This window comes from Rhincodon typus, chromosome 12 (genome assembly GCF_021869965.1).
Source record: "Rhincodon typus isolate 14 chromosome 12, sRhiTyp1.1, whole genome shotgun sequence".
NCBI classification, from domain to species: Eukaryota; Metazoa; Chordata; class Chondrichthyes; order Orectolobiformes; family Rhincodontidae; genus Rhincodon; species Rhincodon typus.
In genome coordinates, this window is record NC_063343.1 from 33,512,794 (window position 1) to 33,531,760 (window position 18,967).

General features: G+C 42.6%; 1 non-coding gene across 1 annotated transcript; it reads left to right on the forward strand.

The window, feature by feature from the left end:
- The first annotated feature begins 4,848 nt into the window (after positions 1-4,848).
- Positions 4,849-5,011, forward strand: LOC125484604. Its single transcript, XR_007263438.1, has one exon. It is a non-coding gene; the product is annotated as a U1 spliceosomal RNA (small nuclear RNA).
- Positions 5,012-18,967: the final 13,956 nt, after the last annotated feature.

The window sequence follows — 18,967 nt, forward strand, 5'->3', positions numbered from 1 at the left end:
TCATAAAGATGCCATCAGCAACCGTTTGAAGCGGGTAGGTATTGTCTCTCAGCAACCATCCCTGTAGGGCCAGAAGACCTTGAAAGGGCATAGTACATGTAAGTTCTCCAGTAATGAGTATAGCAGAACAGCTCCCAAGATATTTAGTATAGGCGTTTAAAATTAGACATGAATGGAATGGAATCTTTTCATTTGGTGAACTGTGCATGTTGGTGGTAGGGTGCTGTCAAACCATTATGGATGCTATTTATTGTGCCCTGCGCTGGGAATGGGAGGGTGGAGCCAGCGATGGTGGAAAATTACATTGCCCATGCTGTTTGATTCTCCTCATCCATGGGGATGGATAAAAGATAACGTAGTTTGAAGAAATTGGGCATCAGTAACATCCTGGATGTAGTTGTGGGCCAAGGATTGGGGGTCACAGATCACCGTTGCATAAGGTGCTGGTCTAAAAACTCAAGATTAATGTAACTTTGTTGGGCACCAGGATGTGATGCCCACCTATTCCTTCCTAGAGCAAGTCTGTTCCAACAAATAAAAGTGATAATGGCCTGGGACATATGGGCTTAGTGAGCATGTTGTTTTTGACGGTTCCTTCAATGCTGTCATCTGACATTAACCAAGATCACAAGGAGTTCTCCAAGCTCTGGTTCCTGAAGAATGAGCCGATAATCTTTGGGGAATGTTTGAAGTTGAACATTATTTAATAATGGTACTCCTGATCCCAACCATCAAAGATAGAGAATAGTCATATTCTTCATTAATAGTGACATGCTCTGCTCTCACACAGTGTGCTATGCAGGCTTTTATGGCCAATGTGGAGTTCTGAGCTATGTAATCTTATCCAGTTGTATGTTGCAGATCAAAAGTCCTAATGCTATGCTGGGTCTCTAAAAGTCAGGTATTTATTCACAGTAATCGCACTCCTCCCAAAATGTCCATCCTTGAACTTCATTCTCTCTACCACTGCATACTTATAGTTAGGTGTGAGAATGTGGCAGCTCCAAAACATTCTATTCTGGTGTCAGGCATGAAAAGTGATGCAGAAATTGCAAAGCCAGGTAAGACTATTAAATCTGTGTTTGCAAATCTTTGCGTATCTGACATGATATGGTCCAATTGATGCAAAGTATGAACAATCATGATTGCTTGAGGCCATAATTTTAATGTCATTTTTAACTAAAAGGATCACCTTTCAGTTAAGAGATAACAAGGTGTAGAGCTGGGTGAACACAGCAGGCCAAGCAGCATCAGAGGAGCAAGAAAGCTGACGTTTCAGGTCTGGATCCTTCTTCAGAAAAAAAATTAATCCAATTTTAAAGCAGATTTGTAGCATTACACAAGCAGTAGATGTATTGTTAATATAACTGACACTTGCAGGGCCTCACATACAAAAAAATATATTCCACCCCAAAGAAAATGCAGTAATTCATTCTGCTCACACTGTGTGAGGTGGTGACCATCTTCTCATTATTATACACTCAAGTTTGGTGTGAAGATAGTAAGTTTTCAACTTTGTGTCCTGGTCAACGAGTTTCTGGTTCCCCGACGAAGATGATGATACCCTTATCCTTCATGTTCCCTTTGGTGTTACTGTCCTTTGCACCATTGATGACCTTTCAGCCATTGTTATTTACCTCCATTGGGAGTGATTAGGTCTGATCAGAAATTCCCTTCCTGTAGCTTCCTTCCTCTTCTATGTTCTATGAAATCCTACCCTTCCATCTTGAATTGCCCCTTACATCATCATCATTCTTTCAGTGACCCAGACCAACGAACCCCAACACTAGAGTTGTGCTCTAAAATGAAACAAAGAACGGAGGGTGCTGGAAATCTGAAACAAAAACACAAAAATCTCTGGAGAAATTCAGCAAGTCTGGGAGTATTTGTGGAGAGAAAGCAGAGTTAATGTTTCCAGTTCAATGACCCTTCTTCTGAGTTGAGCTACCTATTTTTTTCCAGGTCTGCATGGAATAGCACCCTGACTATTCCCCAAACAGTTAACATACAAATCCTCAGAACTGACCATGGACAACCCCTAGAGTGACTTGAGAAGATAGCTCCAAAGAAGAAAAACCCAGATTGATGACTTTGAAGCACCCTGACTGACATAACTAAGACCCCAAACTAGTTGCACTAGACATGCAAGACTGACCTGAGTTAGACTGTAAGGATTCTAATTCCCAGACTATGATCAGACCTAACGCTTGACTGATCATGGCCAATCCCCCGGACTGAGATCAGACAAGACCTTTGACTGACTGTGGCACAGCCCCTAAACTGAGCATACTAAATGTTGACTACATGAGGAATTCCCCCTTTTAACTTTCGGACATAGCCATTTGCTTGAAACAAATGCAATGTGTTTGCTATGTTAGCTGCTGGCACATGCTGCAGGTGTGACATTGACATAGTCAGGTGTTACTAAGCAATTTGTCTATCCCTTGGCTGTTCAGTGCCCTGAACCATGACAAGCTCTCTGCCTCTCATCTGCAATAAGTAATAATGCAGGCCAGAAAGGCTGGCAGCCTCCAAGTAAGCACAAACTGGTAAAGTGGTAGGAAAAGCAAGTTGAGAGCTGTAAATGCAACCAAAATAATCTGGCAGAAGTGTATAAGTCATACGTATCCCTGAGCTCCAAAGCCATGATGTGGTGGTATTGGAGGTTGGCAATGAAAGGAGGATATAGAGTCTGTAGAGGATACAGGGAAATGACGGTGAGCTGGATGAAGGTGGGAGAAACAAATCTCAAGCTGCTCTGCCAGATAACCACTCTGACTCACATGTCGAGAACCAATACCATCTCGCCTCTCGTGAGGGGTAGGAGAATTGCGCAGGAATGAGATGAGATTAGATAATAATGCGATGTAAATCCGTAGAACTAAGATATTGGCCACATATTATGGAGATTCAGAACTCACTGTTTAAACCCTAAGGCACAAATTAGAATTGTTTTTCTTGAAGTCAGTAATTTGATTTGTCCATTCTTGTCATATTTCCCAACTTTGTTGTCAGAGTCCACATTGTCTGGATAAGGGAAACTCTGCCTATTATGTTTTTATGCAGTTGATTGAGAATAATATTAGCCAGGACACTGTTGCCAACTCCCCTGTTTTCCTTCATCAGTGTAAAATTTATTGCATCAATCTGAGAGGGCAGACACAGCCTCAGATTACTATCAAACCCACAAGACAACATGTCTAACAGTGCAGCAGACCCTCAGTACTGCACTCGAACATCAACCTTGATTTTTGTGTTTAAGTCCTAGAGTAGGACTTGAATCTACAACTTTATGACCCAGAGGGAAGAGAGCTACTAATTGAGCCACTGCTGTGAAATATAATGAGGAAAAAATCCCTGACAAATGTCATGCTATTTCATTCACATTATTGCAGTAGTGTTAACTCTATAATGCTATTACTGTCACACTTGAATTTTCCTATCTCTTTCAATGGATTAGTGATTCTCTCCCTCTAATGCCACTGTACATCCATCCTGGATAGCAGGTCTATGTTTTCCAAATGGTAAGGCAAGCCCCAACTTGGTTGAAGGAGTTAATACATGCAGATCTTTGAAAAGAAACTTTACTGTTTAAGTTTGGGCAAAGGGATAAATTCAACACTCCCTGAAAGTGAACCAAGGAATCATAATAAGAAATAGGAACAGGAGTAGGCTGTTCAATCTTTTGAGTTTGCTCTGCCAATGATAGGATCATAATTGATCCAAAATTCCTTGCATCTACTTTCCTTCCCTTTCCCCATAATCCTTAATTCCCTTCCTGATCAAGAATCTATCTATCTCAGCCTTAAATAAACACAAGGACTCTGCCCCACAGCTCTCTGTGACAATGAGTTCCAAAGACTCTCAACCCTATGAGGGAAGAAATTCCTCTCCATCTCAGTCTTAAACTGGCTCCTCCTTATTCTGAGGTCATGTCCTCTGGTCCTAGACTCTCCGATAAGGGGAAACATCCGCTCAGCATTATCCTGCCAGACCTCTCATTCTTCTAAACTTCAGTGAGTAGATTCCAAACTTGTTTAACCTTGCTAATAAAACCTCCATACCGAGGATCATCCTAGTGAACCTTCTCTGAACAGCGTTCAATAAAATTATATCTTTCCTAAGTAAGGGGACTAATAGTGCTCACAGTACTCCAGACATAGTCTCACCAGCACCTTATAGAGTTGCAGCAAGACTTCCCTACCCTCATACTCCAACTGTCTTGAAATAAGGGCTGACATTCCATTAGCCTTCCTAATTACCTGCTGCACCTGTGTGTTAATTTTCTGGGTTTCATGCACACGTGCCCTGAATACCTTTGTTTTGTAGCTTTCTGTAGTTTTTCTCCATTTAAACATCATCCAGGATGAAGGTTCTAAATTCATCCAGCACAACAAATACATGCTGATTGATCATGAGAATGATTACAGTAATTAGCCAGCAGTAACAGTCTTGTTGATTGGTACAGAGTTCAGCATAGAATTCAAAATTTCATAGCATGCTAACTTGCACTGCTGAAAATTGGCCTGCAATTCATTTTAGTGAGAAGCATTGTAGATGGAGCAGTTTAGAGGAAGTGTATTTTTTTAGGAAATGACATGAGAGAGTAATTAATACAGTGAACTTTTATTAAATAGAGGGATTTAATGATTACTCTTAAATACATGTGGACAACAAATTGAGAGATGCTGCATAATCCCCAGTCTGGAACTAGCCAGATGTATATCTATTTAATGCAGTAGTCAGCCATTGTGCTGTCTTCTCTTAACACGAGGTTGTAGTTATAGCTGTGGTTGCAGCTGGTTGCATATTTCAATGAAAATGTCCTTGTTGAAGCAATGATACCTCCCACATAACTGGCAGGGGAGATCCGTAATCCCAAAGACCATTGTCCCAGGACAAGGGTATCCCACTGCACTTCGGGTGTGCTGGTGCCTGCAATGTCCCCAAACACAGGATAATCGACTGCAAAATTTGTGATAGCGGAGGATTGCGTTCACACTCTCCCCTGAGAAAAAAATCCTCCTACAGTGGCCCTTGCTAAGGTTTAAGGAGAATAATTGTTCACTGAATGCTATCCAATTGAAAGCCTTAATTTTTCTCTTCCTATTTACTCTCCTCTCGGCTTGCTCTGTCACACAAGGTTCATTCTTCTAGTCATATTGTTTTCCAGGTGGAATGTGTTGAAGTTGCCCACTGCTGAAGTGAATTATTAGTTGAAACAGCAGTTTACACATTCAAAATCGTAGGCTTTTTTACTCACTGCAACCAGATACGATAATGAAGAGCCTCATAATGGTAGTAGAAAAGAGAAAACTTAGTGTTTAGTGAAGTGTAGAGGAGAAAGTCTGATCCCACCATAATCAGCTGCAAACTTACTACCCCATCCATCTACATTTTCATCTAAGTCACTTATATATATCACAAACAGCAGAGGTCCCAGTACAGATCCCTGTTGAACACCACTAGTCACGGACCTCCAGCCTGAGAAACAACCTTCTGCAAATACCCTCTGTCTTCTATGGGCAACCCAATTCTGAATCATGCGGCCAAGTCACCGTGGATCCCATGCATCTTAATCATCTGGATGAGCCAACCATGAAGGACCTTCTCAAAAGCCTTACTAAAATCCATGTAAGCAAAATCCACTGCTCTAGCCTCACCAATCACCTCCGCCACCTCCTCAAAAAATTCAACCAAGTTAGTAAGACATGACCTGCCCTGCACAAAGCCATGCTGACTGTCCCTAATTAGGTCACACTTTTCCAAATGTACATAATCTTATCCCTAAGAATTCTCTCCAAATCATCTCAACCACCAAAGTAAGATTCACAAGTCTATAGTTTCCTGGATTATCTGTATTTCCCTTCTTGAACAGAGGAACAACTTTAGCTACTCACCAGTCCTCCAGGACCTCTCCAGTGACTAGAGAGGGTACAAAGATCTTGGTTAAGACCCCAGCAAACTCCTCTCTTGCTTCTCTCAATAATCTGGGTCAGATACCATCAAACCCTGGGTACTTATCCTCCTTAATGCTCTTCATGAGATCCAATACCACTTCTTTCTTGATCTCAAAATGCCCTAGCATATTAACATTTTTCACACAAACCTCACTATCCTCCATATCCTTTTCCTGGGTAAATACCAATGCAAATTACTCATTTAGGATCTCACCCATATTCTCTGACTCCAAGCACAAGTTCTCTCCTTTATCTTTGAATGGTCCTATCTTCTCCCTCGTTATCCTCTTGTTTTTAATATATTTGTCGAATGCCTTGGGATTCTCTTTAACCCTACTTGCCAAGGTCATTTCATGGCCCCTCCTTGCTCTCCTAATTCCCTGCTTGAGTACTTTCCTGCTTTCTTTATATTCCTCATGGTCCCCATCCAATTTTAGCTTCCTAAACCTTACATATGCTTCTTTTTACTTTTTGACTAAGTTCACAATCTCCTTCGTTATCCAAGGTTCCCTTGTCTTGCCATCCTTGTCCTTCCTCCTTACTGGAACATGCAGGTCTTTAAAGAGTTCACATATGTCAAATGTGGATAGTTCCTCCTAATTAATACTCCCTAGCTCCTGCCTAACACTGACATAATTTGCCCTCCTCCAACTAAGTACTTTCCTGCAAGATCCTGACTTATCTTTGTTCATATCTATCCTAAAACTTAAGGAGTTGTGATCACCGTTACCAAAATGTTCTCCCACTGAAAGGTTAGTCACCTGGCCATTAGCCAATACAAGGTCCAGTATGGGCCCTCCTCTAGTTGCACTATCCACATATTATTTCAAAAACCCCTCTTGCATGCACTTCACAAATTCAACCCTGTCTAAGCCTCTTGCTCTAAGGGAATCCCAGTCAATGCTGGGGAAGTTAAAGTCACCCACTATGACAACTCTGTCTTTATTGCACCTTTCCATAATCTGCTTATATATTTGTTCCTCAATCTCTCGAGGGCTGTTGGGACGCCTATTGTATAACTCAATCACAGTGATTGCACCCATCTTATTTTTGAGCTCTACCTACAATTGCCTCAGTGCATGAGCCTTCCACATATCCTCTCTGAGTGCAGACGTAACATTCTCCCTGATTAGTATTACAACCTCACCATTTTTACCTTACTCTCTATCTCGTCTAAAACAACAAAACCCTGGAACGTTGAGCAGCCAGTCCTGTGCCGCTCTCAACCAAGTCTCTGTAATAGCCACAACACCATAGTCCCATGTATTGATCCAGGTTCTAAGTTCATCTGCCTTACCTTTAGTACTCCTTTCATTGAAATAAATACATTTCAGCCCATTAGTACCATCATGTTCATTTACGTATCTCTGCCTGTCCTTTCTTTCTGATTTACTGGTCCTAAAATCTACCTTCCCCTTAATCCCTCCACTTGCTGACATGCTGCTTTGGTTCCCAACCCCCTGCCACTCCAGTTTAAATCCTCCCAAGTAGCACTAGCAAACCCCCCTGCGAGAACATTGATTCACCTCCAGTTTAGGTACAACCTGCCCCTCTTGTACCGGTCACCCCTGCCCCAGAAAAGGTCCAAATGATCCAATAACCTGAAACTCTGCCCTCTGCACCAGCTCCTTAGCCACACACTCATCTGACCTACTCTTTCAAATGGTGTGGGAGCTACTGCCAAGGTCAGCAATGGTGCTCATCCATAATTGCCCTTACGGTTGTGGCAAACTGCCTATTTTAATTTCTACATCCATGTATTGTAGGCGCACTCGTAGTAGATTTAGGAGACAGTTACAGTTTTTTAAGCTAATGACAGTAAAACAACTTATCCAAGTCAGGATGGTGTGTAACTTGGAGGGGAACCTGCAGGCAGCAACACTCCCATGCATCTACTGCTCTTTTCCTACTGCTTGTAGAAGTTACTGATCTACAGGAAGCTTGGCTGATTGTTGCAGTACATCTAATTGGCAGTACACACAGCTGCCACTCTGTGCTGCTGATGGAGGAAAGAATGCTAAAGGACATGGATGGGATGCCTATTAGGTGGGCTGCTTTGTCCTGTATGTTGTTTGGAGCTGCAATCATCCAGACAGCTAACTGGCAAGTTGTTGATTATTCTTTCAAAGGGCTGGTGGGAAGTCCTTCTTGCTGCTTAATGTGCTTTCAGCCAAGGTTAGTAGATGGTGTTGGCTGTAGTGCTGTGATCCAAAATCATTGCATTCAGCTGTCATCTTTGTGTACTCAAGTGAATATTTGTGGAATTCATGAGCTAAAAGCACTCTCAAACTGGCATCCAATGTGATTTGCAATTGAATTATATAATGTCCCTCTTGGTTGCAACTTTGACATCAAAAGGACACCAACAAGAAAAAAACTGACTTTTATTTCCAATGTTTTCGGACCAAAACAATACTTGGACAATCCTTAAAAGTGTGCAAATAATTAACTAATTGGCCTTCAAACTGTGAAATTTCAAGGGAACCTGAAACGCTTGCCACCCAAATGGTAAGCCTATTCTCCCAGAAAACACAATACCATTTTGAGTGCTTCCAGAACCACAAGCCATGATCCTGGGTATTCAATAATTTCATCGCTACCTTCATTGATTTGAGACCATGTCACCTCTTTTCCCTTCCTCCCAACTATCAAACCTACTCTGGCTTGCAATTATATTGTGCTCTGACAGGCATTTTGGACTGTGACACTGTCAGAAGAGCACTCTTAATGAATATGAATGGAAAATAACAAAGCAGACAGAACAAGCTTTGAAGGAAGGCAATAATGAAGCATGAAAGAAACAATTAACAAAACAGACTTCTAATATTGAATGAAAATCAGAGTCAATTGTATATGCTTCAAAACAATATCCATATAAATACAAATTTTATATGGGTGTTAAACTGTTCATGAACTATAGTGCTTCTTCATTGTAGTATCTTTAGTTGCCCATTCTTAAAATTTCATTTCTATGAACATTCAATAGAAATTGCAAGCATGTTAATGACCTTTTAAAAGATTTTTCTCTTTGTTATAGAAACTGACAATTTTTCTTTACTAGGTCCAATTCCAAATCGTTCTGTTTCCCCAGATATATTATGTAAATTTTGTAATGTTAATATCGATGTTGATTATCAAAATCTCTGTGTCTATTATTACGTGACTTCAAAGCATGGCATAGACAGGATGAAACCCTCAATGTCAACCAAATCTATGTCAAGTTGACATAGTTACTGATCTGCCACTTAACACGTGCAGCCTTCATCAAAACATCAATAGGCTTGTAAAGGACCTTTTACAAGACTTGGTTTAAAACTTCATAAAGACTCAAATGTCATCAGATTTTTGAATGGACATGTCAAATATTAATTTTGATCTTTCTTTCTGCACCTTCTCTGTGGCTGTAGCACTATATTCTGCACTCTGTTCTGCTACCTGATATATTTTGTGTGGTACAATTTGCCCATATAGCACACAAAGCAATACTTTTCAGTGCATCTCGGTACATAGAGTTATAGGGTCATAGCGCTGTCTAGCACAGAAACAGACCCTTCGGTCCAACTCGTCCATGCTGACCAGATATCCTAAATTAATTCAGTTTCAATTGCCAGCATTTGACCCATATTGCTCAAAAACCTACCTATTCATTTACCCATCCAGATCCCTTTTAAATGTTGTAATTGTACCAGCCTCCAGCACTCCCTCTGGCAGTTCATTCTATTACACACAGCACCTTCTGTGTGAAAAAAATTGCCCCTTAGGTCCCTTTTAAATCTTTCCCCTCTTACCTTAAACCTATGTCCTCTGGTTTTGGAATTCCCTATGCTGGGGAAAAGACCTTGACTATTCACCCTGTGACAACAATAAATCAAACTCAAACTCAAACCCTAGCATTATATTGAGGTCAGAAAATTTAATTGGCAATAAACACTACATCAAGAAAATATACTATTAAAGATTATGGAAACTAAGAAGATGTTAACATACAGAAAACTCCTGCCTGCAAGGTGAATAAATACCATTAATATTTAATTATTTCCTTCAAGCTAATGAGAAAGGAAAACATTTCTATGATACCATGCATTGCAATTTGTATTCTTCCTATTTAGAAGTTTCTTTGCCATTAGTGTCCAGATAACTAATATTCGCATCACTCACTGCTTAACTACCCAAAAAGAGGGAATAGAATTTTCATTTCCAACCTAATGCAGATTAATAAAACAACACTACAAAATAATATAATAGCAAAATCTTCAACAAATGAAAATCATTTCTGGCATCTTTGGTAGTGTAAGTATAGGATTGTTACCATAAAAAGCAAATGATCTAACAAAAAATGCCAGCAAACTATAGAATGTTAAAATGTATTCATTTTTCTTTTCATTAGGTCTGCATCTCAGCTTTGACCACCATTAAATTGACGATTAGTCAATTGATATGATGCTGCCAGGAAGTAACAATTCAACTATTATTTTCCAGAGATAGTAGGAACTGCAGATGCTGGAGAATCTGAGATAACAAGGTGCAGAGCTGGATGAACACAGCAGGCCAAGCAGCATCAGAGGAGCAGGAAAGCTGACGTTTCGGGCCTAGACCCTTTTTCAGAAAATCTGAAATCAGAAATTTCTGAAGAAGGGTCTAGGCCCGAAACATCAGCTTTCCTGCTCCTCTGATGCTGCTTGTCCTGCTGTGTTCATCCAGCTCTGCAGCCTATTATTTTCCAGCCCAGGTTTTGATATTCTCTTTCCATCTCCCCTCCACAGCCTTCCTGAAAGTTTCAATGCAAGTTTTCACCCTCAGATGATTTAAATCTGATAGTAAGTAAAATCCACATATGTCAACTATTAAGAGCTCTTACTGACACTCAGGTCTAGGAGTCATTCATTATTTTTCCCACTGGTTAGCTTGTGGGCACTTGTAGAACATTTACCATTGGCCAAGATAGAAACAGCTAACTTGGGGAACTTAATTGCACGTGAGGCTAAAATTAAGGATCCCAGTGGGTGGAGAATACATTTTTGCAACTAAGTTCTCAGAGTATTAAAGGCAGTTCAAGTTTCCAATGGCAATCATTGAGAATTGCTTTTACATGCTTTTCTACCTCATGCATATCCATTAAGAGGCTAGTGTGCAAGAATTAATCTACCCTTCCATTAAGTTCTATGTGAATGAACAATATATGTCTAAAGCCTCACAACTGTCCAACAGAAGAGTGCATTAGGCAAGTTTTTCACGGTTTTGGAGCGTGTAGTTCACTGCTTTATTGTCTCGAGGGAATGTTTGTCCATGACATAGGAACATAGGAACAGGAGTAGGCCATTCAGATCCTCGAGCCTGTTCCTCCAGTCAATAAGATCATGATTGATCATAGCCTAACTCCATACATTGAGTTCATAAAGCAATAGTCTAACTTGCATAGCGCATAGAGGATGACCAAAAGAGGAAGATTGAAGTGTGCAGGACATTAGGTAAATTGGGACCTCACATCCCCTCCCCCCAACAAAAATAAAGACAGAATCCCCCTTGTCCTCACATATCACCCCACCAACCTCTGCATCCAACGTATCATTTTCCGCCACTTCCGCCACCTACAATCTGACCCCACAACCACAGAGATAATTCCCTTCCCACCCCTATCTGCCTTTCGTAGGGATCACTTTCTCCATGACTCCCTTGTCCATTCCACACTCCCCACTAACCCCACCACTCCCGGCACCTTTCCCTGCAACCGCAGGAAGTGCTACATCTGCCTTTACACCTCCCCCGTCAACTGCATTCAAAGCACAAGACAAGCCTTCCACATTAGACAGGGGTTCAACTGCACATCCATCAACTTGGTCAACTGTATCCACTGCTCCCGATGTGGCCTCCTCTACATCGGTGAGACCAAGTGGAGACTCGTAGACCATGTTGTAAAGCATCTTGCACTCTGAATGCGACAAACGACAACACCTTCCAGTCGCCAACCATTTTAACTCCCCCTGCCAATCCCTGGGTGACATGTCGATCCTGGGCCTCCTCCAGTGTCATAATGACATCACCTGCAAACTGGAGGAGCAACAACTCATATTCCGCCTCGGAAGCCTACAGCCCAATTGCCTAAACCTGGAATTCACCAGTTTTAAAACCTCCCCATCCCCTGGCCTCATCCTATGTCCAACCCTCTCTCTCATCGCCGCCTCCTTGACCTGACACAACCTGTCCATCTTTTCTCTCACCTATCTGCTCCTCCCACCTCACTGACCAATCCCCACCACTCCCTACCTGCACTCACCTATCACCATCTCACCTACCTTCCCCAGTCTCACCCCTCCTCTCTATATTTATTTCTGAGCTCCCTTCCCCCTCCCCATTTCTGAAGAAGGGTCCAGCCCAAAATGTCAACTTTCCTGTTCCTCTGATGCTGCCTGGCCTGCTGTGTTCCTCCAGCTCCACACTGTGTTATCTCTGACTCCAGTATCTGCAGTTCTTGTTATCTCAAAGGTTAGAAGGTGATGGGTTTATGCCTAAAATTGCTGCACACTATTTTATCTTTCTGTATTTCAGAACACTGTTCCTCACTGATAGTCAACAATCAAAATGGGAGGAGGGTCTTTTCAGTTGGGAGGAGCTCACTGTACTGTTCCCAGGCCTAAATAAATTAAAATCCATTTAATAGTGTGTCACCATCATTAAGATGAGGCAATAGCCTAGTGGTATTATCACTCAACTGTTAACCCAGGGACTCGGATAATGTTCTGGGTTCCCAGGTTTGAATCCTGCCACGGCAGATGGTGGAATTTGAATTCAATAAATATTTGGAATTAAAGAGTTTAATGACAACCATGAATTCATTGTTGATCGTCACGAAAAACCCATCTCGTTCACTAATGTCCTTGAGGGAAGGAAACTGCCATCCTTGACGTTGTTGACTTGCTCACCAAGCTGGCTTGCTCTCATTCAGATGTTTCATCATCATGCTAGGTGACATCATCAGTGGAGCGTCTGATGAAGAGCCTCTGATTCTACTCCACTTGGAATTTATACGGTCTGGTCTGTTATGGTGAGTAGTGTAATTTTCAGTTTTGATCTTTATGGGTTTGTATATGTGATTGTTGATTGCATTACAAACCCATACAGATCAAAACCGGAAATGACAGTACTCACCATAACGGACCAAACAGTATAAATTCCAAGCAGAGTAGAACAACATTGCTTCATCGAAGTCTCCACTGATGAAATCACCTAGCATAGTGATGAAATCTCTGAACGAGAACAAGCCAGATCGACCTACAAGTCAACAATCTCACCCACAACCCGAGCTACAGATCTTTGCAAAAGCTTTAAACTGCCGTCCTTACCTGGTCTGGCCTAGATGCGATTCCAGACCCACAGCAATGTGGATGACTCTTAACAGCACTCTGGGCAATTCGGGATAGGCAATAAATGCTGCTTGGCCAGTGATGCCCTCATCCTGTGAATGAATAAAGAAAATGAAAGAAACCTCCCTCAAGTGTTTTTTCCCACTCTATGGAGAAGCCCACAGGCCAACTCTTTTGCCCTTTGGCTTATGGGTCTCATGTCATTTAGATCCCAGCAAGGTCAGGAGCTGCAGAGTATTTGTGATCAAGGATAACTGCTTTTATCTGAGACAGGAAGAGAAAGAAAGTTACAAAGCAAATGCTGAACAGATAGAACCCTGCCATTTGATTGCAATCTATTAGCTCATGCATATTGAGTCTGGAACAAATAAACTTTACACCTCTACTAACTATGGTTCAGTAAAGCATCACTGACCATTGGAGTAACTTTTTGTGCTGCTGATAACACCTCCAAGGGGATGGGGAGAGAGGGTGAGTGTGGTACTGAAAGATACTGAACTGAAGCTTCTGGTTTGCAGTGAGTTAATGCCTGTCCAAGTGCTCGCTAAAAATGACTGTCACCACCTTTGACTGGAGAGGTAACAGCAGTAATAAAGGATTTTTGACTGCCTCCGCTACAAAGTTTATAGAACATAGAACATAGAACATTACAGCACAGTACAGGCCCTTCGGCCCTCGATGTTGCACCGACCTGTGAAACCAATCTGAAGCCCATCTAACCTAAACTATTCCATTATCATCCATATGTTTATCCAATGACCATTTAAATGCCCTTAAAGTTGGCAAGTCTACTACTTTTGCAGGCAGGGCATTCCACGCCCTTACTACTCTGAGTAAAAAACCTACCTCTGACATCTGTCCTATATCTATCACCCCTCAATTTAAAGCTATGTCCCCTCGTGCTAGCCATCACCATCCGAGGAAAAAGGCTCCCGCTGTCCACCCTATCTAATCCTCTGTTCATCTTGTATGTCTCTATTAAGTCACCTCTTACCTTCTTCTCTCTAACGAAAACAGCCTCAAGTCCCTCAGCCTTTCCTCATAAGATCTTCCCTCCATACCAGGCAACATCCTGGTAAATCTCCTCTGCACCCTTTCCAATACTTCCACATCCTTCCTATAATGCGGTGACCAGAACTGTACACAATACTCCCAAGTGCGGCCGCACCAGAGTTTTGTACAGCTGCAACATGACCTCATGGCTCTGAAACTCAATCCCTCTACCAATAAAACCTAACACACCGTATGCCTTCTTAACAACCCTATCAACCTCGGTGGCAACTTTCAGTGATCTATGCACATGGACACCGAGATCTCTCTGCTCATCCACACTACCAAGAATCTTACCATTAGCCCAGTACTCTGTATTCCTGTTATCCTTCCAAAGTGAATCACCTCACACTTTTCCGCATTAAACTCCATTTGCCACCTCTCAGCCCAGCTCTGCAGCTTATCTATGTCCCTCTGTAACCTGCAACATCCTTCCGCACTATCCACAATTCCACCGACTTTGGTGTCATCCGCAAATTTACTAACCCATCCTTCTACGCCCTCATCCAGGTCATTTATAAAAATGACAAACAGCAGTGGCCCCAAAACAGATCCTTGAGGTACACCACTAGTAACTGAACTCCAGGATGAACATTTCCCATCAACCACCACCCTCTGTCTTCTTACAGCTAGCCAATTTCTGATCCAAACCGCTTAATCACCCTCAATCCCATGCCTCCGTATTTTCTGCAATAGCCTACCATGGGGAACCTTATCAAATGCTTTACTGAAATCCATATACACCACATCAACCACTTTACCCTCATCCACCTGTTTGGTCACCTTCTCAAAGAACTTAATAAGGTTTGTGAGGCACGACCTACCCTTCACAAAACCGTGTTGACAATCCCTAATCAAATTATTCCTTTCTAGATGATTATAAATCCTGTCTCTTATAATCCTTTCCAACACTTTGCCCACAACTAAAGTAAGGCTCACTGGTCTATAATTACCAGGGTTGTCTCTACTCCCCTTCTTGAACAGGGGGACAACATTTGCTAGTCTCCAGTCTTCTGGCACTATTCCTGTAGACAATGACGACATAAAGATCAAAGCCAAAGGCTCTGCAATCTCCTCTCTAGCTTCCCAGAGAATCCTAGGATAAATCCCATCCGGCCCAGGGGACTTATCTATTTTCACACCTTCCAGAATTGCTAACACCTCCTCCTTATGAACCTCAATCCCATCTAGTCTAATAGCCTGTATCTCAGTATTCTCCTCGACAACATTGTCTTTTTCCTGTGTGAATACTGACGAAAAATATTCATTTAGCGCCTCTCCTTTCTCTTCGAATTCCACGCACAACTTCCCACTACTGTCCTTGACTGGCCCTAATCTTACTCTAGTCATTCTTTTATTCCTGACGTACCTATAGAAAGCCTTAGGGTTTTCCTTGATCCTACCTGCTAAAGACTTCTCATGTCCCCTCCTGGCTCTTCTTAGCTCTCTCTTTAGGTCCTTCCTGGCTAACTTGTAACTCTCAAGCGCCCTAACTGAGTTTTCACGCCTCATCTCTACATAAGCCTCCTTCTTCCTCTTGACAAGAGATTCAACTTCTTTAGTAAACCATGGTTCCCTCACTCGACCACTTCCTTCCTGCCTGACAGGTATATACTTCTCAAGGACACGCAGTAGCTGTTCCTTGAACAAGCTCCACATTTCAATTGTGCCCAGCCCCTGCAGTTTCCTTCTCCATCCTATGCATCCTAAATCTTGCCTAATCACCTCATAATTGCCTTTCCCCCAGCTATAACTCTTGCCCTGCGGTATATACCTATCCCTTTCCATCGCTAAAGTAAACGTAACCGAATTGTGGTCACTATCACCAGAGTGCTCACCTACCTCCAAATCTAACACCTGGCCTGGTTCATTACCCAGTACCAAATCCAATGTGGCCTCGCCTCTTGTTGGCCTATCTACATACTGTGTCAGGAAACCCTCCTGCACACATTGGACAAAAACTGACCCATCTAAATTACTCGAACTATAGCGTTTCCAGTCAATATTTGGAAAGTTAAAGTCCCCCATAACAACTACCCTGTTACTTTCGCTCCTATCCAGAATCATCTTTGCAATCTTTTCCTCTACATCTCTGGAACTTTTTGGAGGCCTATAGAAAACTCCCAACAGGGTGACCTCTCCTTTCCTGTTTCTAACCTCAGCCCATACTACCTCAGTAGACGAGTCCTCATCAAACGTCTTTTCTGCCACCGTAATACTGTCCTTGACTAACAATGCCACACCTCCCCCTCTTTTACCACCTTCCCTGATCTTACTGAAACATCTAAACCCCGGAACCTGCAACAACCATTCCTGTCCCTGCTCTATCCATGTCTCCAAAATGGCCACAACATCGAAGTCCCAGGTATCAACCCATGCTGCAAGTTCACCCACCTTATTCCGGATGCTCCTGGCATTGAAGTAGACACACTTCAAACCACCTTCCTGCCTGCTGGTACACTCCTGCGAACTTGAAACCTTATTCATGACTTCACTACTCTCAACCTCCTGTACACTGGAGCTACAATTCAGGTTCCCATCCCCCTGCTGAATTAGTTTAAACCCTCCTGAAGAGCATTAGCAAATTTCCCCCCCAGGATATTGGTACCCCTCTGGTTCAGGTGTAGACCATCCCGTTTATAGAGGTCCCACCTACCCCAGAATGATCCCCAATTATCCAGGTATCTGAATCCCTCCCTCCTGCACCATCCCTGTAGCCACGTGTTCAACTGCTCTCTCTCCCTATTCCTCGCCTTGCTAGCACGTGGCACGGGTAACAAACCAGAGATAACAACTCTGTTTGTTCTAGCTCTAAGCTTCCACCCTAGCTCCTTGAATTTCTGCCTTACATCCCCATCCCTTTTCCTACCTATGTCGTTGGTGCCTATGTGGACCACGACTTGGGGCTGCTCCCACTCCCCCTTAAGGATCCCGAAAACACGATCCGAGACATCACGGACGCTGGCACCTGGGAGGCAACACACCAACCGTCAGTCTCTCTCGTTCCCACAGAATCTCCTATCTGTCCCCCTAACTATGGAGTCCCCAATGACTAATGCTCTCCTCCTCTCCCCCCTTCCCTTCTGAGCAACAGGGACAGACTCCTATTGAGCTACAGAAACATAGGAACTTAGAAGATAGGAGCAGGAGGAGGCCATTTGGCCCTTCGAACCTGCTCCACCATGTATCACAATCATCAATAGCGTAATCCTGCTTTTCTCCCCATAATCTTTGATCCCATTCACCCCAAGCGCTATATCTAGCTGCCTCTTGAATACATTCAATGTTTTGGCATCAACTACTTCTTGTGGTAAAAAATTCCATAGGCTCATGACTCCTTGGGTGAAGAAATGCCTCCTCATCTTCATCCTAAATGGTTCACCCTGAATCCTCAGACTGTGACCCCTGGTTCTGGACGCACCCACCATCGGGAACATCCTCCCTACATCTACCCTTTCTAGTCCTGTTAGAATTTTATGTCACTTTGAGATATCCCCTCATTCGTCTGAACTCTAGCGAAAACAATCCTAACATAGTTAATCTCCCCTCATACGTCAGACCCGCTATCCCTGGAATCAGCCTGGAAAAACTTTGTTGCATTCACTCAAGAACAATAGCAACCTTCCTCAGAAAAGGAGACCAAAACTGCACACAGTATTCTCGGTGTGGCCTCACCAAGGCCCTGTATAACTGCAACAACACATCACTGCTCCTGTACTCCAAACCTCTCGCGATGAAGACCAACATGTTATTTGCTTTTTTCATTGCCTGCTGCACCTGCATGCTTACCTTCAGCTACTGGTGCACAAGGACACCCAGGTCCCACTGCACACTCTTCTCTCCCAATCTATAGATAGTAATCTGCCTTCTTGTTCTTGCTTCCAAAGTGAATAACCTCACATTCATCCCAATTATACTGCATCTGCCATTGATTTTCCCATTCTGCATCCTCATCACAGTTCACCCTCCCACCCAACTTGGTATCATCTGCAAACTTGAAGATGTTACAATTTTGTTCTCTCATCTAAATCATTAATATATACTGTGAATAGTTGGGGTCCTAGCCCCGATCCCTGTTGGACTCCACTAGTTAATGCCTGCCAACTTGAAAAGGACCCATTAATTCCTAGTCTTTGTTTCCTCTCTGCCAACTAGTTTTCCATCTATCTCAATATACTTTCCCCAGTCCCATATGCTTTAATCTTGCATAATAATCTCTTACGCACGACTTTGTCAAACACTTTCTGAAAGTCCAAATATACAACATCAACTGGCTCTCCCTTGTCAATTCTACTCATTACATCTTCATAGAATTCCAACAGATTTGTCAAGCATGATTTCCCCTTCTTAAATCCATGCTGACTCTGTCTGATCCTGCCACTGCTTTCTAAATGCTCCGCTATAAAGCCCTTCATAATGGATTTGGAATTTTCCCCACTCCTGATGTTAGGCTTACTGGTCTGTCGTTCCCTGTTTTCTCTTTACTTCCCTTTTTGAATATTGAAGTAACATTAGCTCCCCTCCAATCTGCAGGGACTGTTCCAGAGTCTGTAGAATCCTGGAAGATAACCACCAATGCATCCACTATTTCTAGAC